General features: G+C 40.0%; 1 pseudogene; it reads left to right on the top strand.

Moving 5' to 3' along the window:
* The first annotated feature begins 7243 nt into the window (after nucleotides 1-7243).
* On the top strand, nucleotides 7244-12589 carry LOC147463397 (uncharacterized; annotated as a pseudogene).
* Nucleotides 12590-14744: the final 2155 nt, after the last annotated feature.

The raw sequence follows: 14744 nt of genomic DNA, 5'->3' as shown, positions 1-14744 counted from the left end.
TGAATACATCAAGTCTCTGTTAAAACTTTCTTCATTAGGCTCAAAAGATGCATCAGAAAACAATTCTCTATCTCGTAGAGGCTCAAAATCAAGTAGAGCATCATCCAACAGTTGCATAAGTTCATCATCTGCTGAATCTGAACAAACTGGCTCATGCATGATTCTGGATTGATTGGTATCCTTAGCATCTATATTTGAGAACCCTTCCAAAGCTTCGTCCAGTAAGAACATAAGGTCTAGGTCCACTGCTTCAGAAGGTTCCTCTATCCTGCACATCTCAGGCTGCTGTAAACTAAGATTTCTCCATATAACATGCATACTAAATACATGTGTTGTAAACTTCCCTTTAAGTCTTTCACCCTCATCCAAATATATTTGCACTTCTGTAGCACAAAGTTCAGCATGCACATTGAAAATTTTATCTACTGCCCTGTCTGTATCATCGGCACAATGAAACCAATCATATTCAACATCAAGAGATTGCACTTCGCTATGCACCCCCTCTGAATCAGCATCATCAAGTTCATGATAATCTTGCCATAGTGTGAGCCCTGTGTCACAAATTCTTGATAGAGAAGAATTTTGCTCCCTCTCTAAATCACCATCATCAAATTCAGGATCAGTCTGCCAGATCGGTAGCTCTAGGTCACAGAAGCATGTCAAAGGATTCTACACCCCCTCTGAATCATCATAATCACATTCAAGATCAGTTTTCCAATTTAGTAGTTGTGCTTCACAAAAACTTGTCAATGAAAGAGTTTGCACCCCCTCTGAATCAAGCACATACTCTTGCTTAGCCAAGTCCTCAAAATCTGGTACATCCAAATTTGGTAAATCTGGTATATCAAAATGCATGATCCTGTTGCTCTCAACAACAGCCCTGCTTTGACCTATGACATATGTATCATTAATCAGCTCTTTGGAAAATCTTGTACCAGTATCACCAATCACCTCTATGGTAGAATCTGTACCAGAAAAATTTTTCTCTAATTCTGGTTCAGTAGCAAAAGTATTAGTTGTAACTGAATCTTCCCGCATGTCTACCTAAATATGACTGCACTCATTCACCTGCACATCTTCCTGAGCTTTAGCCACTTCATTGTTTTGTTCCCCTGATTTCTTTTCTTCCTGTACTACAGGTACATGCTCTTTGAAAAATTCATTCTGTGTATCCCGAAGTGCATGTGTAGATTCTTTGAAAAATTCACCCTGTGTATCTTGAAGCTGTAAAGCCTCACCCTCAAAGACTTCTACTTCATGCACAACATCTGCAAACCCCAACTTTTCATATACAGCTTTGACTATGTCTTCATCATTAGCCTGTAAGAAGGTAGCATCCTGCACAATAAACTCATCAATCATAGCTTCTAACTTTAATCGTACTTGTCCTCGAATATCTGCGTAGTCTGGTAGACTTGCACTCTATTCTTGATAGCATTCATATTGCTCATAACGTACTTTCACAATAGCTTCTTTGAAATACTCCCAGTCATCATTGCAAGCTTTGGTAACTTCTTGAATCTGCTCCTTCACATCTGAACTCACTAACTGCTCAAAACATTTGATCATCAATTCTTCTAGTATCCCTCTTACCTTGGTCTCCAGCTCATAGCACTCTAGGTAGCCCTCTGGATCATATCCATCAAAGAGTCGTCTCTCGTCATATACTGCATCTAAAGCTACATCCAAAGCTTCATCAATTTGATTTTTCTTCTTTACGGTCTCTATTTCAAGCAGAGATCCTTGAACCAATTGAAGCATCTTTGAAAAATCTGGAACTGTTGACTTGTCGTCAAAACCGTTTGCACTTAATTCTGCATTCATCTTCATCATCTGCTCTAAGTTCTCCATCTTTACCTCCCACCCTTGCTCGTTTCACGTCAGGTTCACCAAAGATGTCAGGGGATATGTGTTCGCTACGTGAGCCGGCCAAGCCTCTGGCTGTGGGAGGTGTGAAAGAGAGAGAACAAGAGACAATGACAGCTCTGCCAATCACCGCAATCATTAATTAACTGAATATTACTTTGAATACAACTTACTCCTTAGCCAAGGCGGGCTGTTAACAACGCCGTCACTTGGATCAGCTGCTAACTAGGAGTTTAAGCTCCCGTTTACAGGATTAGCCGGTCCGTTAACAACACCGGACTTAATAAAATGCTAATTCAATCTTTAACGGATGACGGTGATGGAATTTTTCCTATGCCACTTTATCTGCCTCAACTGACCTTAGATTCTGTAAACTTTATCTTTCTATGTCGGTCTTCCTGCTTAGATAGCACTCAAGATCTTTCTGTTGTGCTCCTTTTCCTTGCTTACCCTCGTTTTCTCCTTGCCTTCTTGATCATGGCCTCAACCTCGATCTGCCTTTCTTGCCTTGGTTGCTCCGATCTTGGTTGCTTGTTTTATCTCGACCTTGCTTGGAATGGAGGAATCCCTAACACCGAGCAAATACTTCCGAGCGAACAGGAAACCGAGCGAATATGTATAATAGAAAAGAGCATATCAATATTGCAATAGTTCAGATATTGAACATAGAGTAGTAAAATGAACCAGTCATATCTTGATTTTTTTCAAATAAAATAACCATACATCCACATCTAATTCATTGGTACATACTCAAAAACCTGCTCAAAACCTTAGATATTCTCTTGCACAGCAAGGCTCAGCATAGGACCACAAAACACATAAAGTGTAAAACCTTCATACCCAAAGGCACAGCTATAGGGGCCAAAAAAACCCACAATTACATACAAAAAATTTAGAGCACAAAAATTGATCTATTAGTGCGTGTTCGGTCATACTCCACCGAGAGCTTGAAAGAGCTCTACCTTTGTCAAAGCCGCTTGGTGCATGAACTCATGGGCATGAGAGTCCAAACCCAAAACATGAAGAAACACATAGTATATATGCTTGCATGGCACATATGTTAGCCTCTTGGACTCTCTCTTCTGAAAATGTTCACAAGTGAACCTTGGAAAATCTGATAATGTCACAGAGCATGAAACTCCCTTTATCCTTGAGCCCTTTGTGCCAACATAGAAAACATGTGTTTCATTGCACACAATAATAACTTCTTTAATCAATTCTTCCACCAAGCATGTCCCCAAATCAATTCTTGTCTGAAATTCCTTTGTTAGTTTGGATCGCCACTTGACAATCTTTCCATCCCTATATCTTGGTCGAAAGGCACTTGGAACTCTATTTGCATCTCGAATCCCCCCATTCAGAACTACACCTCTTGCTCCATGTTGCTAATGAAGCACAAATCCATTAGCTTGTAGTTGTTTTGCCTCATATGGCACAAGATTAGTGCCCTCAACGACACTCCAAACACCTGGTGCAGGTCCGAGTGGTCCCACCACCATGTCATGAATTTTCCATGTGTGCAAGTTACTAGCATTGCAAAACCAAACATAACCCTCTACTATCCCCCCAGGATTTGACCCAGATGAGGGATATTTTCTTCAATCCCAAAAACAAGGTGCTACAACCCCTCTCTTAATGTCATTAGAGCCTTCATTAATGAATCTTCCACATCTCTCTGTTTGATCCTGCAAAATCCCAAAACATGTCATCTTACGTCCGGATTCAGTTCTCCTAATTGCCATACCGTCTTTGCAACGTTCACCTCTGGCCAATATTTTGTATCCCCTTGTACATTGCATGTCTTTTTCCACTAATGTGTTTAGTAACTGTAACAAAATCAGGTCTGTGGCTATCCTCCTCTAGCACAACACCACCATCCACAAAGATTGACCTCTTTTTCTTCACTTTCTTCTCCCTGCTATATGACCTATTCATCTCTGGACTTTGCAAACCGGTTTCTTTCATCGTAGAGTGAGTAAGATTGACCAATTTCGTAGCAACCGAAGTTGTGGACGATCGATTAAAGAATCTCTGGGCAAGGTCTTGTATACTCGGACCACTGCATGTCTTTGCACCTTTGAGGTAAGCATTATACTTTACACTTTGTAGCACTGCCATTGCCATGTCTGCCCCTGCAGCTTCATACAAACTAATTTTTTTCTTTGAAACCAAAGCATGCCCGCATGCTAGCATGTTTGCTCTCAGACAAGTTAGTGTTAGGGATAAAAATGCCAGACTCATCTTGCATAACAAATCGTCCTCCCCAATGTGAAAGTCTGACATCCCACAAGACAACCAAGTCTCTAGACATGAAACCTCTCCATCAATAGCATGCCCATCTCTCCAATAGCGACGAAGTTCTCCCTTGCAGATTTTTGCTTGATTATCTGACGATGCAATTCGCCAATTACGGGATTTAATCTTGTGTTCTTCTTGGGAGGAAGGCTTAATGCACTTCACAGTATGACGGATCATGGATTGCTCCCAATGGAACACACATGATCGTTCCTTGGCAGCCTTGTGGGGAAGACTTTGAAAGGCGACCACGCCAATGAACCTCATTATATAATCTATTCCTTAGATAATATGAACAGTCAATGTTATGACAGCACAAGTGACCTGAGCATCAAATGAACCGAACAATGCCTAGAAAAGTGTCACTACTGCATGTGACATATTCTGTCCACATGTGACTATCATTTCTTTTCTCCATCCCTGTCATTCCACTAGCGTCACCAGAAGGTGGCAACTCAAACGCAACATAGCCATCATAATGCACAAGCAGCTCTTGAACTTGAATGATATTTTTTGCTTGTTTTAGTGCCAGATAAAGATTGCTCTGCAAAGGCATTTAACGTATGATTTCAAGCACGCTAGAAGAACCAAGATTCTCAAACTCATCAGATTCCAAATCGTCTATTGCTAGTGTAGACTTGATTCTACTGTCATGTACTGCAATGCGAACCTTGAAAACTGACATTGGTCGTGATTTAGAAGGAAAACCTCATCACCATGAGAAGTTTCATTTACTTCCATTTTTACCTGGTCGCCACTTAGAGTTAAGGGATGCAAAATAAAGTTAGTAGTTAATTCGAAATGTTGTCTCACAGAGGCTACAGGCAGGGCATATGTGCTACCTTCAAAGATAAGAACAAGCTTTTGGCCACCTTGCGGTCCATAGATTGTGATATGCCTAGCCATTACATAAAACTATTCTAATGGAAGTTGGAGCAATAGGATTACTTCTCAAGAATAGCAGGATAATTGAGTTACGGTGCTAGGTAATACAAACATTCAACAAAGTGGGGAAATTGAAAAAGACCAAAGTTAATTGATTTAGCTGCAGTGTGTGATGGTGGAGACGCCTCAGCCGTTGAGCATTCAAAAATGTCTCCTATCAATCATGTAAATTTCCATTTTTCCACGCCACGTTCGAGTTGGCTATTTTTTTACTTCAAATTAACTCATATTTTTTTATGATAGACAGTCACTCTTCTTATGATAGACAGTCACCACCATATTCGATTTTTTTTTGAAAATCCGAGCAGCTTTTACGACATTTATGAAAAAATATTGGAGGTCTTTAAAGAACTTACAATATTTGAGAGGTTTTTTTTGAGAATTTCATATAAATCAAAATTGCAGCAAAGAATAGTCACCTACAAAATTCTAAAATTAAAATGTAATCTCGTGTAAAAACCTTCAAATTTAGTCCATTTAAGGCCGGTTACAGACCAATGGGCAGGCACCCACCATCTTTTTGGGGTGGGCGGGCATGTTTTACACACTTGCATGTCCAAGTTGAATTCAGTATTGATTAAACGATGACCAGTCGCGTAGCAAGCTCCATCCCCGCCCAACCTTGGGCAGCGGGGTTTCGCTGTCCATCTTCTTGGGCGTTGAACCTTTTGCAGGCCGAATAGGAGCTCGTCGTCTGGAGTCCACACAAGTGCGCCCAACTTTGGGTAGCAACTTTGGGCAGACAATATGTAACCACCCTAACTCAAGTGCTTCTCATATGTACGTTTGCCAAGTTTTTAAACAAATTTTTTTTTTTGTCGAGCTTCAACTTCCCTCGCACGACAGACAGAGCAAGTTCGAGGACGCAGGTTCGAGGACGCAGGGTATCATTTCTTCGCTGCTGCAAGGAGCGCGCGCCGGCGTGCGCTGGTTGCGATAGCTCCCAACTTTGAATCCCCTGCTGCTCTTTGTGTTGCCAACACAAGCTTCATCCCGCTTCAAGACAACCTTTTTCCGCTTCGAGACAGTCCTTTTGCGCTGCCAGAGATTCTCTCTGCGCTCTGTATCTAGCACTGACAACACATGTAACTTGGTTTAATGTTCTTGAAGCCGTTTTGCGCTACCAGAGACTGTGCGCTATGCATTAAGCACTTACAACACAAGTGCTTTTTTTTGTGTTGATTAACAACTATGTCCCTAGAGAGTGGGGCGCCACAAAATGGGATGGTGCCGAGGACGCAAGGTGATGAAGCAGATTGGGGCGCCACAGAATGGGATGGTGCCGAGCTTGAGCTCGTATGAAAACAGATTGGGGCGCCATAGATTGGAGCTCACCAGGAGGGGTAGCCACAGATTGGGGCGCCACTGATGCAAGCAAATTGGGGCGCCACAGATTGGAGCTCACCAGGAGGGGCAGCCACCTACATAATGATATGGAGCCGAGCTTGAGCTCGTATGAAAGAGCCAGTCGTGCAGAGCTAGAATTAGCCAATGCGACAGCTTGAGGGGATCGAGAATGGATAGTTGGAGCTACATTCATTGACCTCGTGCTCTATGTGCCTCCTCACGTGGGCGAGTAGAGGCAGGTTCAAGAAATTGTAGGGCAAAAGGTTGGGCCAAATCTCCCCTCCGTGTGTGAGAGCATTGGATTTTCCGTTTCAATGAGTGTGTCTTCCCTTGGATATGGTGTGTGTGAGCTAATGTGGCCGAGCCCGAGGGCCATAGGTGAAGGCGTTGGAGTTCATGCGATGAGTTGAGGTGATATTGGCTGTTGGTCAAAGCTGATACATCTAAATTCGGTGATGTAATTGTGTTGTCGATCGAGGAAGACCGTGCGAGAAGTGCTCAGAGTGGTATCACGTGTGTAAGGAAAAAAATGTGTTTAAAAAAATGTAATTTTTAAAAATTTACTCTTTGCAGGTTGTCGCAATGACCAAACGCCGGCGGGCGGCTCTATCAACAACTAAACTCTTGGCTTGAAATTTTTCCCTGGTTGGTTTGCTTAGCCAATTGCTTCCCACCGAATGGTGTTCAATGATGTATCATTATTTCCAACTAGAGATTGTGCATTTCGTTTTCGCTAATACAATTTTCTGTAAAGCTACTTATGCCATGTTTGTAAGTTTAAGTTTATCCCATGACTTGTGTAGGTCAATTCACGAGACAAGGGCAATCGATGTGGCAGGCAAAAATGGTTCATCTACTCGAAGAGGATGTCCTCCTGCCAGGTGTTTCAAAGTTTTATAATAATGTTGGAATAAATTTTATAGCCTTGGTTTAAAAAATTTGTTGGAGATGTATCTCATGGGCTATGCATAGTATTTGAAATAGTGCTCTAGATATAAATTAAATTTTGTTTCATTTTCTTATTCCATAACAATACTTTATGTTTCATTATCTGTATACATCAACAACTGATTCTTTTTGAAGATTACTAAAAATGTTGAATTGTTTATTTACGCTGGATCAGTCCTAGATCCCGTGGTCGTGCCTGGAGAGGGAGGAGTAGTGACCAAATCTCTTGTGGTCAAGTGGACAGTAGTGATCAAGCCTATTTGGTTTCAGCTACTATCATGGTAGAGGAGCTAGAAACACAAGAAGAGGAGATTTTATCTATTGACATGGGACAGGGATCTTTACATGAGATAGATGAGACACTAGCCCCTGAGGAGAATGGGTTGTAGATAGTCCCATGGGAGATAAGGGACGAGGTTACTGCAGCCGCAGAAATGGAGGATGAACAAAAAATATTCACGCATAGGGGAGCAGATATGCTTGAGAGCACACGTATATTTAGCTGCTTTGATTGTCCCTCTATTCCCTTGTGCAGATTGATTCCATATGCAAAGGTGAGAGGGTTGAGAGACGATCTTAGTGGGTTGAAGTCTGCCTTCGCAAAAGAAGGCTGTATGCCAAAAAAACAAGATTTTATTGTCTCTTTATTCACATGCAAAAGAGAGGAGAGTCTTGTGACAGGTATGTTAATACTTTCTATCTTTTTGCCATTGTTCACATTCTTTGGATTTTGTTTAAAGTTAACCTATTATGTGTACTCAAGATGAGATCAAAGAAACATGGGGACCTCTATGTAATGAGATCAATGATGAATTCGAATGTGAATTGAAAAAGAAACCAAAGTTTCAAGATCTTGTCAATCACATGTTCTATGTTTAGGAAGGGAATCATCGTACTGTGGCATGCATAGAGGCAATTAAAGAAAGGTTTTTCACTTCGAAGGAGAAGCATTGTCGTGTTTTTTGCACTATCATAGATCCTACCAAAGTGCCTGAGATTGCATTGCTAAGCAGTTTGCAAAGAATGAACTTGTAAGTGTTTCACTTGTTCAACTTTGCTAGTGTTTAATTTAATGTATATTTGAATGCTAACATGATATATCAATGCAGCATGAATACTCATGCTCTGGTTGTCACTCACCTTCATGATGAGATAGTTAATACCACACACATTTGTGCGGCGGATCATGTGATGTACTTAAACGGTTTACCTGAAAAGGATCAAAATCTTATTGCCCGCCGTACGGAAAAAGTATGCCAAAGGTTCCGAGCCTTGGTATCCGCTCACTCCACGTTACCTTGGCAGATTGGTCTATGATGTATGAATCAAATTAAATGCTTTCTTTTGTCATTGTTATGCGTGATTATTAATATAGTCTTGCTTATTTTGGATTTTAGATTCAAACGACAAAAGAGAAGAGAAGAGAATGTCGAATGTGAAGCATGGTTTGTCTGACGAAGACTTTAAAAAGGAAGAGGAAAGAATTCACCAGGAGATCACACACAAATATCAAGATCGTATTGGAAAGGTACTTTATTTGTTTGCATCTACTCTTTGTTTGTGGCAAATGATACAATATGTATATAAAGCAATTGTCATTTTTATACTCATATTGCACTTACTTAACATAGTGGATCCCAACCTTGGGAAGGATTGGCTAGCAAGGGTTTTGTCTCTGAAATGGGGTAATGATAGCTGGGCTACATTGGAGAAATTGAACTTAATAGCACTCCAAGATGCCCCTGTTCAAAACAAGATTCATTGGATTTCTTTGCTTGAAGTGGACAAGATTACAAGGGGTGCATATGGTCTTAAGAAAGCAAATCACGTCTTCCGCATGTAAGATTATTATGGATAATTAATCTTGAATATGTTGTACTGTCTTTTTTTTCTCACTCTTTTTGGGATTGTAGGTGGCTTTGTAGAGAGGGTTTTTTGGCATGAGTCTTTGAAAGGGCATTTCAGATTGTGTCAGATCTTATGGATGTGCCTGGCATCCTGTCTTTGCCACATGACTCTACCCTCACATTCTATTTTGAGGAGATAAAATTTGAAGCCAGGCCCTTTTTGTTTCCAATTGAAGTGTCTCTTGGAGCAAAGACAAAGGATGTGGAGAAGCAAGCATTGAAGAAGGTAGATACATTACGAATGGCAACACAATGTTTGTCTTTCAGGTGAACAATTTATTAATTGCAATTTTATTAATTTGTTATGTTTATGTGATGAGTTTCATGTAACTTGTTAGCTATTCATTGTAGATTCCTTATGTTTTTGGTATCCAAGAATGTATTACCTGCCATGCCTTTTTTGGCAAGACAGTGGACTCAGATGGCTACTCAAGACACATGCATGTACCCCTCTAGTATGCGCACCTTGAGTGCATGCGAGATTGAGAATTTTCTGTGGTGGATAGATATGGAAAAAGGTCATGTTCTTGGTCGTGAAAGAGAGCTACATGAGACGATGTCGGGGGATGTTGTGATGAAAAATCCACCAGCAGATAGACGAGAGGAGAGACATGCAGGTATGTTTCACTCTTTGGCATGTCAAACAACCATAAATTAGTAGTATTTTGACTTAAAACGTTTTGTTTAACACTAGGTTGGTAACCTAACAGGACATAAGAGTGTCCTTTCAAGGTTTTGAAAAAAACCTCCAAAACCATAGTAGATCCACTCATTTTGTAAAATCCTTTCATGAGGTTATAGTTCAAGGCCTACTACACATGGAAAAAATAAGAAACTTGTAAAACTTCTCATCTTTTGGCCACACCAAGCCTCCAAAGTTGATGGACCAGTGCATTTTCATCAAAACAGTCATTTCTTATGTTTTGTTGCATAAAAATAAGATTAGGGAATTTTGTAGAACTTGATATAAATTCCCTAGTTAAATTCAATGGGTTGGTGATCTGAACATATGATTGCTTCTCACTCACTATTTTTTGTTTTGCCAAAATAAATAGGTACAAAAAAGTTGAATTTTTACCATTATGCAAACCTATCATCAAAGTTTCTATAGCCACGCTCAATACAAATAATATATGCACGTTTTCTTAGTTCTCTATTGTCCTTTATGTTCATAAGGATCCATGGAGCATGTCAAAAGAATAATACATCTCTTACCAAGGGGAATCTTGGGGACAAAGATGAAGTGCTAAATGCAGCAAACATGAAAAAACTGGGTTCAACATTATGAGTTGTAGAATCCCATAGAAACTATTCAATATCTAGCCAAATTTGATCCTTATGACTAGATATGGTTACTACCTACAAAATGCATATAGTTGTCACAAGAAACTCACAATATTGAAAAAGCTATACTTGATATACTAGAATGTTTCATTTTCTTCTATAATTGAAAAAATCAACCATCGTTGTGTACTATGAAAAAGAGGGTATTAGGTGCCCCAAAACTCAAGGAATATTAGCTTTATGTTACAATATGCGACATAGAAAATAAAAAATGCATTTGGATATTATGAAATCCACCAAACAAATCATAGAAGAGCTAAAATTGGCTAAAAAACAGGATTTGACAATTTTTGTAATTTGGTCATAACTTACAACTTTAATATGTATTTCTCCCTAGAAGCATCAAGACATGTTGAGGACTACTAAATATAGTTCTCTAGCATTATAGACCTCACAAACATGAATTCTAGAGTGGTATAGTTGCAAAAAGTTGAAAAAAGGCAAAAACAGGACCCGTTTTTTCACACATTTTAGGTTGTGAAATGTTGTGCAAGGACAAGGTTAAAGACGGAATTGATATTCCAAAAAAATGTAGAGTTTTTTTCAGCTCATGAGACAACTTTCTAGATAGATAGCACCTCAAAATCCATTTTGAAACTCTTGACATAATTGAAGGAAAATGGTCACTTAACAGGACATAAAAGTGTCCCAGGACATAAAAGTGTCCCATTACCAACCTAGTGTTAAGATGCACGCAACTCTCAAAAGGAAAAGGAAACATTTGTGGATACGATCGTAGAGGAGGATGTGGGCTCAATGCGTGGTATGTCTTATAAAAGTTTGTTAATTCTTTCCTAAAATATGCTTCATAGATGACTTATTTTATCTTGTTGTGATGCTCCAGTGTCTTCTGGTACCCTCATGGCTAGGAAGACTATCTCATTTGTTTATCTTATGGAGTCTCCACTACAAAACATATCTAGTTTTGTTGACACACGATGCATGGCCATAGTGGGGCACTACATTTCCATTGCTGCAGAATTCAAAGCGGGAGTCCGGAATCCCATCTGGATCCCTGTACATGAGCATCTTTTACGGGCACGTTCGGAAGCTACACTATATACTCGCGGGGGGATATCCGTTCCATGGGCTGCTGATTTCATTTTCTTGGATCTTCCCTTTGGTGGGTCCCTAGTAGGCTCCTCTACTCTACCTCACTGGGAAATTTGCAGTGAGGATCATGTACGTGCTGGAACTCATTTGGCATTCTCCACACTAGCAGATTCAGGCTGGCTTCTAATCATGGTGTCTACGGCGGGTGAGATCCTTTTGTTTATGATCATGCCATAAGATAGTATAATCATTATAAGTGTTCATAATAACTAATGCTTTGAACAGGAGAGGCCATTGGGTGGGTGGAGAGGTTTTGTCGTGCTGCAGAGATGGTTGTTCATCGACGTATTGTAGTACTCCATCGTGGAGCCTATGGTCATTTTGAGAGTTTTGGCGGTCCCATTGAGGTGATACACTCGCTTTGTATTAATACTCCAATGACTTATGTTGTTACTTTCTCTAATCGTGCCTCTTTTGTTACAGTGTCTTTTCTCTGTGCTATTTATGGTTCATCGAGTAGGTATGCGTGCATTGTGCTTCGTAGCAGAGAGCACTGTCCTACTTTCTCGCCTTGATATGCAGTCATCGGATTCTTTTATGATGCATCATGTTTCGGAGCTCTCTCAAGCCAGATCATCTTCAGGTGAGCCATTGCGAGGTGGATTGCAGCGGAGCCATTCTTTTGTTGCATGCTTTGTGGAGCTCCTTTGTCGGCCTGGAGGTATTTGCTTGGAGCTTGGATGTGGTACAGTCCCTGCACTGGCAACTTGTGTGGGATCAGGACGGTCCGTCATAGAAAGCGGAGCAGAGAGGACCCCTCCACCTCCTTAGATATTGATGATGAGGGTGATATGCCATCGCGTGTCAATCCCTTTGATGACTAGTGAGGCCCACGTCTTACTATGCCATTGACATTGCTTATTTTTTTTGTTATCCTTTTGATGTCAACATCGGTATTTAGTGTTTATGGATATTGCTTCTATGTCTTGTTTAGTATTTTGCCTTGATGATGCATTTTCTTGTTGGTTGGAAGTTCCATGCCGATCTACGCAGAGGAGATGGCTCGGAGCATGGAAGCAGACATCGATACGATTCTGAAATCTGTGAGACACGTCGGAGACGGAATGTCTACATCGACGATGAGTGTGAGAATTGAGGGATTTGTAGCATATGGTTCTCGTCATGTTTTGATGGAAACTTTTGAGTCGATGTTCTAATGTTTTGAGTTGTGGATTCACTCTTTGGAACAATTTGGTTAGAATTTCAATTTCAAATCCTCCTGTGAGGTGCCTTAAATGGATAATGGGTTTGTTTTGAAATATTGATCAATGTACAAAGGAAGCTCTCTCCATTTTTTTTCAAAAACTAGTATTATGTTTTTCTTTGTTTTCTTGTTAGGTCATATGCATTGACAATGCATTGGAGGGGGAAAGTCTACATAGACAATGAATGTGACTAATCATAAGAATTAAGAAATTTGTAGCATTGATGTTAGAATTGAAATTCATGTCTTGTTATTTTCATATAGTTCTAGTTATGTTTTGATGGAAACGTTTGAGTTGATGTTCCAATGTTTTGAGTCGTGGATGAGAAGTATTGACTCTTTGGAACAATTTTATTAGAATTTCAATTTCAAATCCTCCTGTGAGGTGCCTTAAATGGCTAATGGATTTGTTTTAAAATATTGATCCATGTACAAAGAAACCTCTGTCCATTTTTTTTCAAAAACTAGTATTATGTTTTTCTTTGTTTTCTTGTTAGGTCATATGCATAGACAATGCGTTGGAGGGGGAAAGTCTACATTGACAATGAATGTGACTAATCATAAGAATTGAGAAATTTGTAGCATTGATGTTAGAATTGAAATTCATGTCTTGTTATTTTTTTATAGTTCTTGTTATGTTTTGATGAAAACGTTTGAGTTGATGTTCCAATGTTTTGAGTTGTGGATGAAGTATTCACTCTTTGGAACAATTTGGTTAGAATTTCAATTTCAAATCCTCCTATGAGGTGCCTTAAATGGCTAATGGGTTTGTTTTGAAATATTGATCCATGTACAAAGAAACCTCTGTTCTTTTTTCTTCAAAAACTAGTATTATGTTTTTCTTTGTTTTCTTGTTAGGTCATATGCATTGACAATGCGTTGGAGGGGGAAAGTCTACATCGACAATGAATGTGACTAATCATAAGAATTGAGAAATTTGTAGCATTGATGTTAGAATTGAAATTCATGTCTTGTTATTTTCATATGGTTCTTGTCATGTTTTGATGGAAACTTTTGAGTTGATGTTCTAATGTTTTGAGTCGTGGATGCGAAGTATTTACTCTTTGGAACAATTTGGTTAGAGTTTCAAATGCTCATGTGTGGTGTCTTAAATGGCTATTGGTTTGTTTTGAAATATTGATCCATGTACCAAGGAAATTATATTCATTTTTTTTTAAGAAACTAATATTATGTTTTGCATAGTTTTCTTGTTAGGCCATATGCATTGACAAGAACACCATCATAGATATTCGCTCGGGTTCTTGTATGCTCGCTCACGCTTGTTCGGGCTATGGTAGAACTCCTTGGAATTTCCTTTTACCTTGGCTTGCTCAAGCTTCGAGAGTTTCTTGGTCAAGCTCCTTGCCAAAGCTCTCTTAAGCTTCAACCATGGCTCTTTGGCTCTCCAAGCTTTTGCTTTCTTCGAGGATGAGAGCGAGGAAGATTTCCTATAGAAGGAGCTTGCCCCTTCCTTTCCTTTGCTTTCCTTGCCGAGCACAAGCCAAGGGCACCTCTTTGCTTTTGTGCGAGCTCGAGAGAGAGAGAGCACGCCTTGCTTTGGTTGGATTGGAGATCGAGAGAGAGAGAGAGAGAGAGAGAGAGAGAGAGAGAGAGAGAGAGAGAGAGAGAGAGAGAGAGAGAGCACTCGCCTTGCTTAATCTCTCATCCTCCTCGCCTTGCTTACCCTCGAATCCCTTTGCCAAGATCGAGGCCTCCTTTACCTTGCCGAGCATGAGAGCAAGAGAGAGGGAGCTTGCTCCTTGCTCCGACCCCTC

The sequence above is a fragment of the Adiantum capillus-veneris genome, chromosome 2 (genome assembly GCF_014529385.1).
Source record: "Adiantum capillus-veneris isolate H3 chromosome 2, ASM1452938v2, whole genome shotgun sequence".
In the NCBI taxonomy this organism is placed as follows: Eukaryota; Viridiplantae; Streptophyta; class Polypodiopsida; order Polypodiales; family Pteridaceae; genus Adiantum; species Adiantum capillus-veneris.
Note: the sequence above shows the minus strand (reverse complement) of the source record. Positions and strands in the feature narration are given on the sequence as shown.